The sequence below is a fragment of the Arachis ipaensis genome, chromosome B10 (genome assembly GCF_059453495.1).
Source record: "Arachis ipaensis isolate K30076 ecotype BB chromosome B10, ASM5945349v1, whole genome shotgun sequence".
Classification (NCBI taxonomy): Eukaryota; Viridiplantae; Streptophyta; class Magnoliopsida; order Fabales; family Fabaceae; genus Arachis; species Arachis ipaensis.
In genome coordinates, this window is record NC_142435.1 from 34,278,801 (window position 1) to 34,289,223 (window position 10,423).

General features: G+C 39.3%; 1 pseudogene; it reads right to left on the minus strand.

Moving 5' to 3' along the window:
* Positions 1-2,045: 2,045 nt before the first annotated feature.
* LOC148579653 (protein FAR1-RELATED SEQUENCE 5-like) lies at positions 2,046-5,589 on the minus strand (annotated as a pseudogene).
* Between the last annotated feature and the right edge of the window lie 4,834 nt (positions 5,590-10,423).

A 10,423-nucleotide genomic window follows, 5' to 3' on the forward strand; every position in this document is an offset into this window, starting at 1 on the left:
CTGTAGGAAACAAGGCCCCTAGGAGTTGGTACTTTCCATATGACTTTGTCGCTGCTGTGCTTTGCGATACTCCAATCTCAGAAATACAGCAGAAGTACGAAGGGCGCTGGATGCCCAAGACCAATGACTTGGAACATGTAAGCGTGTTGTTTATTATAACAGTCATCTCATCACCACTTGAGAGCAGAAACGTCTTTATTAGTGGCTAACCGATACTGCCTGTTGTTTCGCTGCCTTTCACACCTATTTGTTGCAGGTATTTATGCCAATTTGGGAACCCGTAGACGCCTGGTACGTGATGCTGTTGGATGTTAAGGCCTTAAAAATATATGCTTTGGACGTTAGTAGGTCTCCAGAATCTATTGTGCGAAGGGAATCAAACATGAACAAAATTGTGAGAAATGTTTAACCTACTCGTGTTTTAGTTGTCACAATTTTCATTTCATCCAGCAGCGTTGACGACTTAACATTTTTTTTCAACGGCATGCTTTGGGGAACATGTTCATCCACAGTAGGAACATCATTAACTTCCGCTACACATCCCCTGACCCCTCAAATTGGGGGAACTACATCTACTCAGAGGGTCTGCCGAAAGACCTGCAGAGGTTCCTCCTTTTCAAGTTCTTTAAAAAACTGAATATTTTTTAACCCGAATTTACATAGTTTCATCAAAATCCATGATGCTAACTAGAATTTATGTAGTGTGGAGTCTGGCCTATGGTGCTTATCATGGCTACAACACAAAGGGGGCTTCTCTACAAAAATATTCCCCTACATCGTATGTTAACCAGGATCCTCTTCTACTTCCTTATTTACTTAGTCCATGTTGTAACATGACTGCCTTCATAATACCTTTGCCAGTACATTCTAGCCAATACTTGTTCCCTGCTATTGTATTCGTAACCAATATCTTTTATGGAACTGTTACAGGGGAACTTTGATGAAGTGCAAATGAGAGCTGCGTTACACATTATGCAGTTGACATCAACCGGTATCGTGCTTTCGTTGAGAGCAAGGCAAAAGTTGTTTGGCAAGAAATCACATCTTCCCATGACAAGGAGTCCGTCAACAATGAAGGCATCTGATGGATTCATATCGCCGTAAATTCTTTTTAACCAAATGGCGTGCTCTGCTTTTGTGATTCAGTGATTTGTCATTGTGTAGGTTATTGGGAGAAGTGGTTGTATTTTTTTTAGGCTACATATGTAGTAGTAAGAAAGCATGCGCGCAATGAACTCAATGTGGTGCATTTTAAATTGTCATGACAACTTTAATATGCCTTTTTGGAGCAACTAAACCATGGCCACCCATGTGCCCAGTGAGTAGCCTAATTTTAGTTGCCTTAGCTAGGGAGCACAGACAATCCCTCTCCTTTGCTGAATGTTTCCATTTGATATATATAAGGCTACATCTAGTTACACCTTTTGGAGGTACAATGCTGAAAATTTCTTCATGTTTTACTGATATGTGTATCTAATCTTCCTATGTAGTATTTTGCCATGAATTCATTTTTATAATATTACTTTCAACTACAAGAAGAGGGGCTCAAACCCCCAACCCTCATCTAAATTGTTACACATCCATTTCCTGAATGTCTCTTTGATAATTGCAAAGTGAATCACATTTCCAGTAAATTCAATGTTGAACACTTACAACAGATTCAGAACAAAACATTCTTTTAAAGGTCTTGAAACTACACATTCATATACAGTAAAGACCCTGGGAAATTGATTGTTGTATTTTATTTACTACCCCTCTAATAGTTGGGTCAAAATTTTTTAAGCAATATAGGCTGTCTCTAAACGAAATTGAAATGTGGGACAAATTTCATCCATACGACATTAATCATGATAGATTTCAAGTAGTTTAGGTGTTGCAAATAGTCCACAATATCAGTTCATCCCCACAGTCCCTCACTTTACTCATCATGCTACTTACAATAACTACAAACAAAATGACAAATACCGATCCCGACTCAACTAATTGCTGGCCACACAGACTATAATAGCCTAAACCACAACCACATGCACTTGTCATGCTACACATCACGGATCGTGCAAAAGGGTTGAACTTACATGCACAGTCTTCCTACCACTATTGCTTTGGTTGTCGTTTCCGGACACCTAACAAAGACATGCAAATCAAAGACACTTCATCAATAAATCTCAACATTAGTACATGCATGTCATACGTGTAAATATGGTTTCATATAAAGAGAATATCTAAAATTCATTATGCAAAGTGATATATTTGACTAAATTATTCAAAATTATATAGTGTTAATATCTTCACTAACATGTTCGTGTGAGGAGTCTAAAAGCTATCACAATTCATTGAAACTAATAACTTTTCAGCAGGCCGCTTGGTAAATATATCTGACATGAAAAATCTTAAGTTGACTACAAAATTTTTTATTCCCACACAATTTCATCTACTACAAGTCAAATTTAGAATATCTTCTTTTGTTATTAAAAAAAAGGCATTTCACCTTTTAAACAAGATTTCTAGATTTTGACTTGTACAAATTTTTGTGACGACCATTCATTGGAGTCTATTGTTGACTTTTGTTTATGGTCTTAAGCTTGAAATCCAAAACCTACACTAGTTCCAGTTCAAACTAACTCTCAACTTGGATAAAGTGATACACTAAAAATTGATGTATTCTAACAATTCATTCCCTTGACTGAATTTTTTTTATGTAACAAAGAAGGTACAAAAGAATTTCATTATAGGACACTTTGAAAGATGAGAAAGTACACAAAATATATTATTACCTCTATTTCATTAAAAACTTAATTAATCTAAAGAATATAATGCCAGGAAGAAGTATAACTCAAACGTTTCGAATCATATTGATTGAATGCATACAATGCACATTATGTGGAACAAAAAGGTTTAGGCTTGGAGACCCTAACCTGTTCATGCATACATACAAGCCTCTATTAGAGAACAGTATTATTCTAAAGGCTATCTCATACCACATCCTATGTGGATTTTGCAAACATTTTGCAAAGTTCATCAGTAAATCTCAACATTAGTACAAGCATGTCAAACGAGTCAGTCTCATTTAGTTATTTGACAAACCCCCTGATTAATTCATCAAGAAAGCCAAATTTGCCAGGTTAACACAAGCCTTTTCAACTGATTTCGTAATTTAATCACACAAAAAACTCAACTAAGTTTTTTGCAACTAATTATTAAATCAGAGGCTATACAACATTAGCACCCATGTAAATTTCCTGTTACACCCCAACACGTGACAAGCCGCATCATAGAGGCAAAAGCCCTTTCACTTGCATACAACACAACTTAACAGACAAACTTTTGCAGGTAAAAAATTCATTTATTTATATGTACCGTGCCACGGTTCTGTGAATCATCCCGGGGTACAGCGGCTTCAGCCAGGTCCTGGGTACACAGCGGCTGGCTGCACGAACCACTCGGGCAACGGGTTCAACGATGGGCCACTACTCCACAGTTGCTGCACTTGCACCTTTTTATTCCCCTATAACCAAAAGGCTCTTGTGCACACCATGTTTCCTTAGTCCAAACCGCAACAGGATCACCCACTCCATCTTGGGCACCAGCGGCAGTCCGTTGGGCAGTGGTCCCAACACCATTCTTCATTTCCAACATATTAGTTTCCTCAACTATCCTATCCAAGCAAATCTTGAAATCATTTTCTCGCACACACACAACTCTTGCCAACCGCTTACAATGTTGTAGGAAAGCACCCATGCGGCTCCTATATATCTCATTCGCTTCACCCTCTTCATTCATGATGGAAGGGCCCTCGAGCTCAACTTTGGCCGTCTTCGACCAGCGTTGCAACACCAGGCTTTCTAGAAGAGAACCTACGTCTAACTGAACCAACATTGCAAGTATGTGAACGCAAGGTAGTCCAAACGACTCTATCCTCATACAACTACAAAAAAAGGAATCCATCCTAAAGTGGTGACCAACAGTCCACCTGAATAGCGGCCTGCGATACTTTTATGTCACATAAACTGTCCGATCCTCCAATTTATTGCACTCCACGATAGTAACCCGAACACTTCTTTTTAGTACCTCTCTAAAACACAAAAATATTTCCCTCGTGTAGTTTAGTGCACCAGACTTCTCTAGCTCCAGGAACTGAGTTTGAAGAACTGGGCTCTTGTACAACGACCTGAAGTCAAGCTCTTCCTCATTATCTCTCAGGAAATCCACATACCGTTGGAAGTTCATCACGAAATCCAATATTCTGTATCACCTCTCCACAAACCTCCCCATCTTTGCATGCAGTGACTCACATCGTGATGTCGTCCTCAGGCCATCATAAAAGCAACCACGTATGTAAGCGGTAGCCCATGCTATCTTATTCGTGTATAAATCCTTTACCCACTCTACTTCCCTAACAAGACACTCATCCATCATTGCCTCCCATTGCCTCTCAAACTCCTCCACCTCCACATCGGCAAGCATGCAATTTCTAAGCAGAGTTGTGAATCGAGGCTTGCAGACATTCACAGTTGCATTTTTTAGTAGGTTTCACGCACAGAGCCTGTGATGAGCTTCTAGAAATACTTCCTGAATGGCAAACCGTATTGACCTGTCCCCATCAACGATGACTGCCTCATGTGCTCCCCCCCCCCCTATGAACTCTAAAAACTTGCTCAATACCCACACATACGACGCTTGTGTTTCCAAAGACACCATGGCTGCGCCAAAGACACAGGTCTGGTTATGGTGGTTCACCCCGGAGAATACTATCACCGGCAGATTGTACTTGTTTCGCCCGTAGGTCGCATCAAACGCCAAAACATCACCAAATATCTTGTAATCATCCTGACTACGCCCGTCGCTCCAAAACAGATCACACATATTTTGCTCAGCCCCAACCTGGTACCGCCAATACATATTACCATCTCTCCTTGCACATACATTGAAATATTGTAACACGGCATTCACATCACCGCTTTGCATTGCACGTTGCCGCCTAACCACATTATACATATCTCTCTTTGTGAACGGAACTAGGTTAAAACCCCCAGCCTGGGCAGCAATAGACTCGTAAATTTTGGGAATTGAAATTCCAACCTACCTCAAACTGTCTATGTGGGCTCTATCAACATCTGATATTTTCCTATATGCTGGCAAGTATGACACAAACTTTGCCGGGAGAAGTTCGTGGTTATGCTCATCAACAAAACGACACACATACCAATTGCTACTTTCGGCTTTTCGCTTTATCCTCATCTCTGCCTGACATCCACAGCGGGTAACAACCTTATGCTCCCTCTTCCAATCCTGCATCTCAAGCCATTTTCTATCTCTGAATCCTTCTCTGTTGCACAAATACGTGAATCACACGATTTCACCCTTCCTATTCTTCAGTTTCTTCCCATATCGCATGGCAAAATCCTTTGCTTGACTATATGGCTCATAAAAACGACACGCCTCATCCGAGTTAGCAAACTCCAGCTCCAATATATGTGCACGACCAAACACTACATGTTCAGCACTGCCGTTCTGCTCACAGTGCTCTTCATTGGGTGATTCTTCCCCCAACTCTTCTTTTTCTGTTTCTATCCCAATGTCCAACAGTGATTCCAGCAAGATAAAGGCTCATCAGTTATGGTTTTCGCTCACAATGTTAAATTACAACTCAAGGAAAACCCAGCAAAATATACACCAATCCCATCCATCTCATTACATCGATATCTCTGGTATCCCCAAAGCCGTCAAAATTCTCTTCCCCACAAGCATCCAGTCCAGGGATCGTTTTTGCTACAAGAAGACATTGCAACATAAAATCGCTCTGCCTCTGCTAATACAACTTCCCCAAGAAATCTATTACTCGTAAAACGCTTCACCAAAACTGCAGCAAACCCACAAAGCATATTGTCAGTATCCGACCGCAAAGAAGAACATCGACATACCACGTAAGTAACACCACTGCCGAGACTCCCAACTTAAAGGTGCCAAACATAAACTAAAAATCACTCTCTTCCACACTCACACTACAAATAACCTTACATAAGCAACTTCAATCCTAACTCAATAATCCATAAACAAAAACTATCCTCAAGTACCGCCACCTAAGGCTACGCAACACAGTTACTAAGAAACATCATATGCTGCCATTATCATTATGACCAAATTACAGTGTCAAACAATCAACCTCATCTTTATTTTTAAATAAAGACTTCATGCTTCCAAAGATAAACCACCAACCAAAACACCAAACCCAAACCATTTACACTACTCACACTCATGCACCCATCCCCCCACACATTTGCCCAACAAGTCCCGCCATATACTACGCAAATTCTCAAACTTGGTGAGCAGAATCTAGGCAAGAGATTACTTACCTCCACTTTAACCAGCAACCTAATGCCGCCTTCCCTCAAATCTGCCATTCTTTCTTCAACACATGTTCCTCGTTGTTCCAATTTCTCCAACTTTAGCCTGCACACCGCTACCCACAGACACGCACCGTATGGAGTCCTTCACATATCAACAACCCACCACTGGACCACCATGAACCCCCCCTCACTCTATTTCACCATCTCTGACTTTAGTGCTACAGAAGTATTACAACAATTATGTTACTGGGCACACAAACGGTTAGGACCTAAGCCTCCAAAGTTGCTCTACCAGTACCCTTTAAGAAGCCACACACCTTTTGTGTATTTACAGCCGGTCATTAACGTCATTCCATATTCATTTTCAAGGTTATATTAAACTTTTTTCCCTTCACTAACAAACAAAATTCAAGAGAGCTACTTGATGTATCGTACGCTGAATTTCATGTTCCGCACTTTTCGACCGGCACATGGGATAACTTTCCTATATGATAAGACAGCTCGATAAAAATTTCTCTCTAAAAGATCTTGGAGAGTTAAATTACTTTCTTCAAATAGAAGTATACAAAACTAGTCTAGGACAATTACATCTCTCTCAAACTAAGTATATTAGTGATTTGTTATCTAAACTGGACATGACGGAGGAAAATCCAGTGCCAACACCTATGATTAGTTTATTACAATTATTATATATTAGTTCAGAAACCTTTGAGGATCCTAAATTATTTTGAACTATTGTTATTTCATTGCTGTTGAGTCTAGAAGAGATTTTACAATTTATTATGATGACAAACATTACTTTAATTTAAACAATTAAAGAATTATGATTTGATTGATTGTTGGTGCACGAATTGTGAATCACACTTTTCACAACGCGTACCACTAACCAGCAAGTGCACTGGGTCGTCCAAGTAATACCTCACGTGAGTAAGGGTCGAATCCCACGGAGATTGTTGGTTTGAAGCAATCTATGGTTATCTTGTAAATCTTAGTCAGGAAGTCAATTATGTTTATCAGTTGAATTGCGAATAAACAATAGAGCGTGGATTAAAGGTTACTTGTTATGCAGTAATGGAGAATATGTTGGAGTTTTGGAGATGCTTTGTCTTCTGAATCTCTGCTTTCCTCTGTCTTCTTGTTCACGCACGCACGTCCTCCTATGGCAAGCTGTGTGTTGGTGGATCACCGTTGTCAATGGCTACCTTCCATCCTTCCAGTGAAAACTACGCTCACGCGCTCTGTCACAGCACGGCTAATCACCGGTTGGTTCTCGATCCGGTTGGAATAGGATTTACTATCCTTTTGCGTCTGTCACTAACGCCCAGCCTTCAGGAGTTTGAAGCTCGTCACAGTCATTCAATCCTTGAATCCTACTCGGAATACCACAGACAAGGTTTAGACTTTCCGGATTCTCATGAATGCCGCCATCAGTTCTAGCTTATACCACGGAGATTCTGATTAAGGAATCTAAGAGATACTCATTCAATCGGATATAGAACGGAGGTGGTTGTCAGGCACACGTTCGTGGGTTGAGGAAGGTGATGAATGTCACAGATCATCACCTTCATCACAGTTAAGCGCGAATGAACATCTTAGATAGGAACAAGCGTGTTTGAATGGAAAACAGAAATACTTGCATTAATTCATCGAGACACAGCAGAGCTCCTCACCCCCAACAATGGGGTTTAGAGACTCATGCCGTCAGAGAATACAAAGTTTAGATCTGAAATGTCATGAGGTACAAAATAAGTCTCTAAAAGTTGTTTAAATACTAAACTAGTAGCCTAGGTTTACAAAAATTGGATAAACTATGATGGATGATGCAGAGATCCACTTCTGGGGCCCACTTGGTGTGTGCTGGGGCCCACTTGGTGTGTGCTGGGGCTGAGACTTAAGCAATTCACGTGCAGAGGCCATTTGTGGAGTTGAACGCCAGTTTTTATGCCAGTTTGGGCGTTCAACTCCAGCTTTTGATCCTTTTCTGGCGCTGGACGCCAGAATTGGGCAGAGGACTGGCGTTGAATGCCAGTTTACGTCATCTTTCCTTGTGCAAAGTATGGACTATTATATATTTCTGGAAAGCCCTGGATGTCTACTTTCCAACGCAATTGGAAGCATGCCATTTCAAGTTCTGTATCTCCAGAAAATCCACTTTGAGTGCAGGGAGGTCAGAATCCAACAGCATCAGCAGTCCTTTTTCAGCCTGAATCAGATTTTTGCTCAGCTCCTTCAATTTCAGCCAGAAAAATACCTGAAATTACAGAAAAACACACAACTCATAGTAAAGTCCAGAAATATGAATTTTTCCTAAAAACTAATGGAAATAAACTAAAAACTAACTAGAACATACTCAAAACCATATGAAATTAACCCCAAAAAGCGTATAAAATATCCGCTCATCAATTGTGCTATAAAATTTCATATTCGGGATTGGTATTAATTCTGATTTGAATTGGAAAGAATCAACCATTAAGAGCAAGATTTGAAGAGTTAATGAAAGGGATTTGCAGCTGCCCAAAGAAAGGAAAGTATCAAGTTTTTTTGGAGAATAATTTGATAAAATGGTTAGCAAAGAATTAGGGCTTTGATATAAGAAGATGAATTATTTTTGAAGAAACCTAAGAAGAAATATTCAGAAAACAACTTACAACACGTTGAGTGTCTTCTTCTTCACCTTGGCATATTCAATTTTTTTTTAGTCTTCCTAGTATAGTGAAAATGTTTATGACTATATGAGAGATTATTTGAAAAATCTTATCAGTGAAAAGACAAAAACCAGGAAGAAAAGTCAACACAGTTTTAGATTTATTTTGTCATTTGATTCTGTTTGTGCTTGGCATTTTTGTTTGTCTCGGCGTTGGTTTGTGAAGCACGGAATTGTTGCTTCATTTGTCTTGGTATAGAACTGGTTTAGTTCGATTTCTTTTTGTCTTAGTTTTGGTCTTGGTCTTGGTCTTGGCATTGGTGATTATAATCTTGAATTGGATATAGTGAAATCCCGCTATCATTGTGGTGGAGACTAGATGTAGACCTCATTGCACTTCGAGATTGAACCAGGATACTTGTCGATGTCATTCTCTTTACTCTTTTTTCTTTTATCTTCTGCAGTTGCAAGAGACTAAATCCGAAAAATCTCCTGCTTGCTCTGTTTCATGCTTATAACTTTAAAAGAGTGGCTTGATTCAAACTCCCTTTCTCAAGGCATATCTTCCATTGCAATACTTGACTATAACTAGACATGATCTTTCTTTTGTTGTTGCTAAGATCAATCAATTTATATACAATCCTCTTTTATCACATTGGAAGGCTGCTAAGAGGATTCTCAGGCAAGGCACAAAAGATCATAGATTACTACTGCACAAGTGTAAAGACTTCAAATTATATGGCTTCTCCGATTCTGATTAGGATACTAATCTAAAGAATAGAAAGTTAGTTTTAGGCTATTGTATTTACCTTAGAACTAATTTAGTTTCTTGATTTTGTAGGGAACAATCTACAATCAGCCAATGATTATCTACTGAAGTAGAGTTTAGGGGCTTAGCATCATGTGAAGGGGGCTTAAGTGGCTGCAGAGTTTGCTTCCAAAACTTGGTGTTAAACTCTCAACTCCTCCAACAATATTTTGTGACACTCTTAGCACTGTGCTTCTCACAATTAATCCCATCATGCATGATCGAATAAAACACTTTCAGTTAGAGGTCCAATTAATTCGAGACAAACTGCAGAAACAAGCATTGCATGTTGTGCATATACCTGGGATTGATCAAGTTGCTGATCTTCTAACTAAGCCTTTGACAACAGCAAGTCTTGAGAAGTTTAAAGCAAACTTTGAGTAGTCTCAAGAACTATCTCGAGTTTGAAGGGGGTATCAAAGATAAAGTTGTAATTAATCAATGTAAAGAGTAGTTAGGTTATTATTCTATTTTTTAGATCAGTTTGTTATGTTTGTTAGGTATTAGTTTAGTTTATTTCCCTTATATGGTTTCCCTGCATACCACCGCTATATATAGTGGTTAATTATTAGGAATTGGGGTCATTTTTACACATTAGTTCATTTGTTTTACTCACTACTTTTC